The sequence below is a fragment of the Thermobia domestica genome, chromosome 14, assembly GCF_964235325.1.
Source record: "Thermobia domestica chromosome 14, izTheDome1.hap1.1, whole genome shotgun sequence".
NCBI lineage: Eukaryota > Metazoa > Arthropoda > Insecta > Zygentoma > Lepismatidae > Thermobia > Thermobia domestica.
Genome location: NC_137467.1, coordinates 34,846,216 through 34,856,933, shown reverse-complemented (window position 1 = coordinate 34,856,933; position 10,718 = coordinate 34,846,216). Strand labels below are relative to the sequence as shown.

The 10,718-nt window shown below is 36.1% G+C and overlaps 1 long non-coding RNA gene across 1 annotated transcript; it reads right to left on the bottom strand.

Annotated features, from left to right (window-relative positions):
- Positions 1-1,674: 1,674 nt before the first annotated feature.
- Positions 1,675-9,577, bottom strand: LOC145670588 (uncharacterized). The gene is made up of 3 exons (XR_014128348.1): positions 9,388-9,577; positions 7,344-7,514; positions 1,675-3,745 (listed from the first exon to the last, which is right to left on the bottom strand). It is a non-coding gene; the product is annotated as an uncharacterized LOC145670588 (long non-coding RNA).
- Positions 9,578-10,718: the final 1,141 nt, after the last annotated feature.

Below are 10,718 nucleotides of genomic sequence, written 5' to 3'. Positions count from 1 at the left end.
TCTGTCATACGGTTTTCCATATATGGTCAAGGCGTCTCTCTTGACGCCACCCACGTCAACCTCATCATTTCGACGTCACTCCGAAGTTCGTTGTCCAGGCCGACCTCATCAGAGGCGATGTCCTCCAACCCCAGACTCATCAGGATCGAACCCGGCAAAAACTTGAAGACAAAGCGGAAGGCAGAAATCTCTGACTCTAGGTGTAAATACGGAAAACACAAACCTCAGGAGAACGTTTTCCTCAATGCTGATTGCGGAAGCTAGACACGGAAAACAAGATTCAGCGTCCCGTTTGTTTGTCAATCGGCTGCATAACGGAAGAGGAAGAGGTGACATTCTAGGACATTTGCCTTTCATGCTGGGTTTAATAACACAGAAAAGAAAAGTAATACAAAATACTCTCCGAGCCTTTAGACTACATAAATCAAAAAAATAAAAAAATAATGTTTTCTTCTGTTGTGAATCCTCCGGGGATCGAACCAAGAGACCGGATCCTCAACAGAAGTTTACTTTGAATCACCCTAATTCGAGAAGAGTCTATCGAGTCCACAAGTTTGCTCTCGGGAAACTATATTCCAAACTATAGCCCTTATTCGAGATATAGCTCCTACTCTGTTATATCTTTACAGAACATTAAAACAAAACCTTAATTTAACTAAAGTCATTCCAAATCTTGGGCCTGCGGACTCACCTTGTTTCATTTACTTACACGGCTTCCAGTGAGCCCTTAATTTTCAAAGTTTCCTTCTGCACTTCTTCAGAAACATGGCCTAATGCCTACTCGTAGTACGGCCTTTCGGAGGCAGTACCACAAAACAAGGATTCTATCTAATCAATTTACAAGGATTGGGCAGGGTTAAGGTAAGGCTGTATTTAATCAAGTAGGAAATAAATATATCCCTCACTACGGAACTGGTTAAATTATAGGAAATTTAACTAAACGATATAGGCCTATAATATCTATCGCTCAAGAGTAAGACGAATCTTTATCCGGCAGGCCTATCACCTCACCTGCCTTCAAAATTCGAATCGAACCCAAAAACCATAGGATTCGTAAAATTCCAGATAAACCTGCAGCTGGCCCTCAGTTAGAAACCAGACTTAACTCAGAGCTTACAAACCCTGAGCTGAGAAACTTTAAGGAAAATCCAATATCCAATTTAGGACTAGGATTGAGAAAACACATACAACAACATAATAACTTTTAACTAAATTCTTTATAATTCAGAAAAGAAAGAAAATCATAAGTAGGGACCAACCTACGAAACCTACCTTACACAGGAATAAAGCCTCTCATTTAAAGAGCTTAGTAACTTGCTGTCTCAGAATCACTCATCTAAGTTTCACAAAAGTGCTAAACTTCTAAGGAACCTAACGTAGCCTATAATGCCATCACTAAGCCAAAAAAGCCAGCATACAGCTGTGACAACTACTATGTTCGAGGCGTCGAGCGGGAAGTTTACCCATAAATGAAGTTAAAGAATACAGTTCCTCCTTGTATTTATAGAGAACTACCCAAAGGGACGCTTTGACCTACCTTACAAGATCCATTGATACTTCAAGAGTAAACGGTCTTTCCCATCTCCAAAGCTGGCTGTCTAAATCCAGAAATAAACTGGTTTCTCAAGAATAACAAGAGGAAAAGTAAGATTTTTGTCAAAAATTTACGAAGCTCTAAGAAAAAAATACATTAAATATACAAACATGTATACATTAATAATAATTTTTACATGCTAAACTATATAATACCCAGGCCTGGGATAACCATTTTATTTTAACATAATTAAACATATAATAATAATACTAATAATAGATATATACTGATGTTCAGTTTTTTAATATATACAAGCAGGAGGCATAAGGTGACTCTTGTAGAATAGAATAGAATATATTGCCTTAGAATGGAATATAATGTTGGTTTAGAATAGCATATTTAATTATGACAGTCAAGCTGTTGTCTCGACTATTATACTCGGACATTTTGGAAATCTTTTAAATCGATGTAAGCTAAATGAAAACACAAAAAGCTGGAACTAAAATTGAACTTTGTGGGCTCTTTTTGCTTCAAAGATTTCTACAATGTTCTCAAAAGATGGCTTTGAAGCTAACTTATCTCTATGGATATGATCCTAAGGTTGGTGAATCGTTGTTGTCCTGTTAAGTTTCTGAGCTATTTTTTATGATCTTTGGTTTGCTAAAACTATTAGAAATATTTGCCTAGTTTTTCGGCCCCAATCCGGCGCCCGGGTCACAAGCCCTGTTCGCTTCCCCCGTTAGTTACGTCACTCGCTGTAGCGCGTCTACTAAGCAACATCGCATCACAGCCTACATTTCACACTTCCAGTTTCGAGAACATTTTTAACACAGACTAGAATATAGTCTGTGATTCTTAACAAGTTCAAATTTTACGGTGACTTACATTGTGATCAGGGTTGGGAAAAAAAGTTTTTTTTTTTTTAAAAAAAAAAGAACAAAACATTTGTTTGAAACATGAAAAATATGTTCAAAATGTTTTAAACATGTTTTAAAACATACATACACACAAAAAACATTTTGAACAGTTTAAAACATGATTTTAAACACATTTCAAAATCATGTAATAACGTATTTATTAAGGCTTTTTTGCTCTTGTAACCTATCTTTTCATTTATTTTATTCTCGTTAAGACTACACTGTGTTGGGTACAGAATATTTCAGTATAGATTAGTAATTCTTAACTTATTTCATATCACGACCCCCTTTTATTATACCCTCTTGCCAGTGACTCTCGTAAGTACTTTTTTGGTTGTACTAAACTTTTTAGGTAAATTTTATAATCTACTTATTATCAAGATTTCACACAATCTATCAATATACATGGCAAAACAAAAGTCCTCACCATCCTTGTCTATTGAGATCATGTTGAGGGAGAATGATGAAACTTGGAAGTGGTCTGACACATCAGATGGTGCTATCAAGCATCATGGCGGAAATCTTTGATTGGTATTCGAAATTTCAAATGCAAAGGGAGACATGTCATATGTTTTAAGGCTAGAATATTTTACCAGAAATACGATTGTGTGTTTATTTTAGCCCTAAAGCAAGTCATTTCAGAGTTAATGCTTCTGAAAGTTTTCTAGTTATGCATTTAGGGGCCAAGCTCGCGTTTCGTGGAGGCGGGTGAGATTTTTGTTGCAAAATTTGAATACTATTTCGGAACAATGATGCTAATAAAATTATTTTAACATAAATTTTTGAAAAGTAATATTTGAAGTACATTTCATGTTGTGCTAACTTTAGAATATTGCCGTTGTTGCATTATTAGGTATATTAAAGGTTTTAGACCAGGTGATGAGCTGATCTTTCACTGAAGGCACATAGAATGAATGGTGTGGTGCATCCACTACTGTTTGTTGTCACTACTGTTTGCAACTATAGAAGTTACATCGTTACTTCTCTCACTACTGTTTGTAAATATAAAAGTTGTTTCAGCGCTTGTTATACAAGGACTGTAAATATTTACATTACTAGCAACACTTGTACCTGAGTGAAAGTTCACAAAATTCGTAGAACATCCTGCAACCTGTTTCCCAGATGAACGCAATGCCTCAAGAATGGTCCATTCCTCCTCCTCGATTAGTCTCCTGTTGTGTGTCTTGGAAATTGGATGACGTACGCCTTCGATCTCTTCCTCCATTTCTATCTCTTCCCCAGCGGAACCAGTTCTGAATCCCTTCTTTTATTTCCTGGTCTTTTGCTTTCCTGGCTATTCCATTAAGACGCACAGCCCCTGAAATGAAAATAATTTGTGAAGTCAACAGAATAATACTAGATATACTACAAATAGAACCAATAGATTACATCAATTCTTTATTATACGTACTTCAGTGACGGTTCGAAAACACTTGAAATATGAACACGCAAACTTACTACAATGTTCTATGTAACAGACTGGCGTGACTGAAAATAAAACCATTGTCTTAATGATAGTTGATTTTAAAAAATTACGATTCTACACAATGAAATAAAATCTGAGCACTCACCACATAGAAATAGTAATTTTAACGGCCTCACATCATAATATTTGGTTGTAATTAAGTAAAGAAGAAAGGTCAAAAATAAAAATGGGTAAAAATCATGAAGGTAATTTCACAACACTTCAAGTCAGAACATTGTATAAGCGATGCACGAATACTAGAGATAAGTCACAGCTACATAAACAACTGTAAGAATCACTGCTATGCTTTCTTCTGAGATATTGGCAAACTGAAGAAAATTCGTGTCAATAAAAAGTTAACTACGTTCAAAGTTGATAACAGTTAATTTTTATTTCCAAACTCTGTATCAAGTTTCAATTATTTACAACATAAAAATTGATGATAGGTTATCGAGTTTTTTTCTTTCTTTTAAGTGGTGGGTTTTAAGAGGACTCTCGACGCCGAAATTAAATTGCACGCATGATTTTACAAATGAAAGCATAGTTAAAACTTCTCTGAATATTTTCCATTGTTTGAAAGTTAGGAAATAAACTTTTTAACGCGAAACAACAATTCATTCCTCGCTTTTTACATAACCAAAACATTCAGAGGAGTTGTAACTACGCTATCATTTGGAAAATCACATTGATAAAATAACAACAACTTGCAATTTTTCTCCTTATTATAAGTTTATGAAATATTTAGGGAAACGTTTAAAATTTGCAGCAATTTAATTTCGGCGTCGAGAACGCTATTAACCTTTTTTAAAAATTTGTTAAGTCGTATATATCATCTGCCCGCTTCTACTTGAAAACACATTTCCTTATCTGCCTGTACTTTTATTTACTTTTTCTGATTTCTCATCTTCCACAACGGGCTTATTCCAGGGTGGCAACTTTTTCTGGATATCAAAATTCCCTGACTTTTCCAGGACCTTTCTAAGCTTTTCGCCTGAATTTTCCCGGGTTTCATAGGTGTCTGCTATAAATTTTTATCCAGTTTTTCTTATATTTTTTAACCAACCATGGAGTTCCCTGACTTTCCCCGGGTAGTATTTTGACCAGCTTTAGTTAAATGGGTTAAAAATTGTGGAAAATATGAATTTTTGAAAAGTTCAAAAAGACTCACATTTTAGAAATTTGGATCCCATCTACCTTGCTAATGAACTCGTCCAAGATATATATATAGCCAATCTTTCTGCCAAATTTCGTTTCTATTCGTTGAAAATTACGGTATCAGATAGGCTGTATCATCAGATAGGTATTTCATGTAGACGGTGCTACCTAACGCTGCAATCTCAAATAGTTTCGAAATTAAAAATATCAAATCCAGCTGCGCAGAATTGTACCAATGTCAGTTATAAATATATATATATATATATATATATATATATATATATATATATATATATATATATATATACAAGGGCGGATCCAAGGGGGGCTAAGGGGCTATAGCTCCCCCTTGACGCTCAGGTTTACACTGGATAAAATAGGCTTCAATTCTGCTTTACACTGGATAAAACGGCAAATTATGGATAGCCCCTCCCTTGATCATATCCTGGATCCGCCACTGTATATATATATATATATATATATATATATATATATATATATATATATAAAGCAAGGGATCCTGCCAACTTGGAAATTTCAAATGACACCTCGTTTAATACATCTTGGGACATGTAACAACGGCTGTAGAAAACACTGCGATATGGGACACAATTTTCAGAATGGCTGCCAAAATGTATGTCATCCTAATAACTAGTGCCTAACTTTGCGATCTCAAACAGTTTCAAAATGAAAACAAATAACAAATCACGTTGGTCATAAATGTACGTGTCCAAAAATATTGTGAACTGCAAGTACCCACAGGGCGCCTATCATGGGACCCCGGAGGCCAACTTAAAAATTTCAAATGGCAACATACAGTAGGTCGAGTGCTACCTTGTTCGGTAGATCATAAAACATGCAACAGCGGCTGTAGAAAACATTTGCGATATGGGACACCGTTTTCAAAATGACCGCCAGAATTATTCACGGGCGGTTAGGAAAGCACAGTTTGGTGGCCATATTGAAAATGGTGCCTCATAACCCAAATATTTCCTACCTCATAACCTCATAACCCATAACCCATTTGGTGCCTCATAACCCAAATATCTGATTTTTTGAACGAGCTAACTTCCGTAATTTTCAACAGATAGAACCAAATTTGGCACAAAAATCTACTGTATACATATCTTGGACGAGTTCATTAGACAGATAGATCGGATCAAAATTTCTAGAATGGGAGTCTTTTGCACATTTAAAAAAAAATCATATTTTCCACAATTTTTAACCCATTGGAACTAAAGTTTCTGAAAATATGAGTGTTATACATACATTATTTGTGTGTAAATATAAGAAATGTTTAAAAGAATGAAAGAATAAAATCGTTGAACTTCTTTAAAAATTCGTAATTTCCACAATTAACAACCGATCAGAAACAAACACTTCAAAAATGGGTATTTATAATACGTCAGTTGTAAAATACTCCTTCTTGAACTAAATTTGTTTCTGATCGGTTACTAATGGGAGAAATTGCGAAGTTTTTAAAAGTTCAACTGGCCACCATTTTCACTTTTTTGATCGATCTTTCTGATTTTCACGCACAACTAACACATGATAAACACATATCTTGACTAACTGTAGTTCCGATCGGTTAAAATTGTGTAAATTGTGAATCGTTGGAAACCTCAAAGGGCGGCCACTTTGAAATTTTTCATCAAATCGCTGCGCCTAACGAACTCATCCAAGATATTTATATAACCAATCTTTGTGACAAAGGATTCAATCTGCTAAAAATTGCTTTAAAACAACGTAACATTATCGCTACCGACAATGTCGTTTATTGCAGAAACAGGCTATTTCAGATTTTAAGGCTATTAAATGTTCTCATATCATTACTTTTACACCTAGGTTTGCTTACACACAATCTTCTGTACAGTAAATATCGCATAGGGCTACGTGAATATCTCCAAACTGAATCTTCCACCTCCAAATACAATACAACTGTCAGTTCTCATTTTGCAACATTGCTCTCTTCCGCATTGAAGAAAATTATTGAAAATGCACAGAACTCCCACCAGTGAAGGCCGGTCTCGCTACTCTTGTTCCTTCTGGCGGCCCAGGCTAGAAGTGGGTGATGAAATGCGAAAATGAGCTTCATTGATTTTGCAGATATGCCCTTTTAACATGAAATAATTCAAATATATTTCATCAACCTCTGCTCCTTACATAGTAGTATCATTGAATTTCCTTTAGTGAAATGAAAGGCGTCAACACAAGTCGACTAGTGCCACTGCATCAAATTTACCAGAAGTATCGAGATAAGGTAATATCCTACCTATTATTGTTCTTGAAATGGTCAACTTCTCCAGAGATCCCTTTTTACATTTCCCAGTCCAATTGTACAAGACCGCTCCAAGTCCAATTGTCCGTCAGTAAAAACTCTTCTTAATATGTTTCTCACGACGTGGCCAAGATTTCTCCCACCAAAAGTGCCAGGGTACGTTTCCTGAAACAGAATTATAAAAATAAGAAAAGAAATGAAACACTTCGTTTACGTTGTAAGTAAAGCAATCACAATATACCACTAGTGGGTCTACAGACCAATGGCCTCACGTCAATTGCAATAACTATTTAACATCTAAGGGTGGATTTCTATAACACTACTTAAGCACTGAGTAGGATGAGGATTGTTGAAAAGTCCAATTTTTCTTGCAAAGACATCATTTAAGGAATGCGACGGTTCAGCCGTCGCTTGAAAGCTCAAGTAATCTAGTTACTGTTTGGAGGTGTAACTAAGATGCAATTTTTCAGAATGAACTGTTTAGTAATCAAATAACTCCGTATTTTTGAAAAGATAAAACATTATTCACGGAGAATAACTGTTCACAGATGAATAAAGAATGATTTCGATCCCATTCTTGCGTACCGATACAATCTTGATGATGTACGGCTCATGCATTGAATTTGAAAGCACACAGCACACGAATCGGTTGATCTCCCATGTTTAGGGTAGTTTGACACACGGGATTGCTCATTGGCAACTGCTCTAAAGCTCTAATACTTTGTGGGAACTACTTATGAACAGGGAGTGCTCAAAGAACATCTCACACACACATCGCCGTTGTACTTAAGGTCGAAGTTGTAACGTAAGAGACGACGGTGTGCTTCATGTTGAATATTTTGAACCATGAATACGTGTGCGTGATAGAGTTTTGAATATGAAGGAAAAAGCCTTCTCTAGGCATTCCACCCGGTTAAATATTATCAGGGTTTGTTCTTCGTTAAGTGGACCATTGATTTAGTTTTTTTTTAAAAAGTTTCTAACCCAACTTACCGAGCAACATCTTTATTATCTGAACGTATAATTGTTTAGAAGCAGGGCTGCCACAAATAAACTACAATAGTGTGAACTACTTTGTGGGTACGAGTTTACACAATTTGGTACTTCAGTGTTTTTAAAGAAGGATGCTAAAAATTAAAATGTATTGCCTTGCACGAAATTTGAAAGTTGACGTGTTTATAAGACGCGTAAACAATAAATACTGGGGTTCGGTAAACTTAATTCAACAATTCACGAACGTAGCACAACGAAAGGTTAAAGTCCTAGACACGTTTACACATTAAATTCATCTCTAGATATTATTTTTAATTTGCCAAATTCTCCGTTATTCTTATGGGATTTTATGTTAATATAAGAAATTTGAGGCCCTATCCCCTTGGTTTCAAATCTTTTAGGTATCCTTTCCCCCCCACCCCGATTTACTTTCACTGATTCTTAAATTCACTCTACTAATTAATTAAGTGAAGTCTTCTTCAATTCTTTAAACGTACTGAATTGGCCTCTTTTCGTTGAAGGGTTGGGGCTCCTTTCGCCGGTAGGATCCCTTGAAGAGTCAACATTCGATTTTTATTCTTTCTTATTAATCAACTCTGGGTTAACACGGGACAAGGAAGGGTGTAAGATAAAAATGACGAGCAGTTTAGTTGCAGGTCTGTTTCTGCCTACTGCACTGTTACCTTACATTAATAGGTCTTATTACGAGTTCTTCCCAATATCTAACATGCCCTTTCCTTACCCTGTGTTCATCCACAGTTCCTAAAAGCCAAAAATAAATTTTCACTCTGGATTCTGTTAACCCCTCCCCCCCAAGGAAAAACTAGAAATTTCTTACTACATAGACAATTTACGATATTCCGGAATGAATAAAGTATCTAAAATTGGCAAGATGTCCATTAAAGTAGACATCTTGAATGATATTTAATTTTTCTCCTTAATTCAATTTTTAAATATTGATGCACGGAAACAAAATTAGCGTAAAAATGCAAATATAATATTATTTAGAAAACCAGCTTACTAGCGTCGTTGCATTATCACGTACTTGAAGCCATTCTTCCAAGTTTAACACGTCTTCTACTGATGTACATGGAATTGTGCAGCTTTCCGGTAATTCACTTTTGCAGGCGATGTAGAATTTGCCGTTTTTAATTGGTCCTTCAGTAAACAAACATCATTGCTTAAATCTATTAGCATATTTTTCATTTCTGCAAGGTGTCTTGCAACTACTGCAAAACCTAGAATGAAAACAAAATGGGAGAAAATTAATACTCAAATTTTTGTAATAATTACTCTCAAATATTATGTTCTTGTTGTGTTTAAGCATGACGTGTATGAATTTTTGGATGAAAGAAAATAGTTGTTAGAAAAGGTAGGCGGTGGGAAGGGACGGTAGGCCGAAGCACCAGAATACCATAAACACACCATTTGCCGTTTAAATTGGGAATAAGTGACCTGAGTATATCTAGGGTTGTTGTATTTTAAAATAAAAAGAACGCAAGCTCTGAAAAACTCTCATTTGCGCTCAAGTTTACACATGACCTGCGAGCACTACAGTGCGCTTAAAGCTTAAACATGGCCGAAATGTGGCATCCGTCAAATCGCTTCATTTTTACAAATGTTGTAGACAATGACGAGTACATTAAAAGTCACTGGCGCAAGCTCTGAAAACTCATATGTGCGCGCTACATCGCGCTCGAGTTTACATGTGGCTGAAGTGTAAATCACTTGATTTTTACATATGTTGTAGCGATCGACACCTGGAAGCTCTGAAAATCGTATGCGCGCGCTACAGCACGCTCGTGTTCATGTAAACTTCAGTTGGAATAAGATTGTTTTCACATATGTTGTAGAGCTTGTCGAGTTTAAAAATCATTTAACAAGAAAGCCAACCTGGCCGGCGAAGGCCAATAAAAAACAAAGCGATTTGACCTAAACCATATTTCGGCCATATGTAAACTTGAGGCGCTGAAACGCGCGCATATGAATTTTCCAGAGCTTGCGCCCATGACAACTTTTGATGTAGTCGTCATGGGCTGCAACGTATGTGAAAATCAGATAATTTAAGCGGAAGCCACTGCTACATAAGGGGTGTGCACTTTTGTGGAAGCACCAGAAAACCCAAAACACATTAATTGTATACGAGGCTAGTGCAGCCATCTAACATTGCGGCTGTTCCTTCACACACATCTTGCTTTCTTTGCTTTGTATTTTTCCTTTCTATCTACTTTCTAGTGTCCCGTTTTAAAACACGTCCACGATTTCTGCAGCCGAAGACTCTTTTTGAAAATTTTGAATGATCTTTCACAATCATCGTGTATGGGGAAAGGTTCGCCGAAGGATGGTATCTCACAGACAAGTCAATACGGTGAGTGA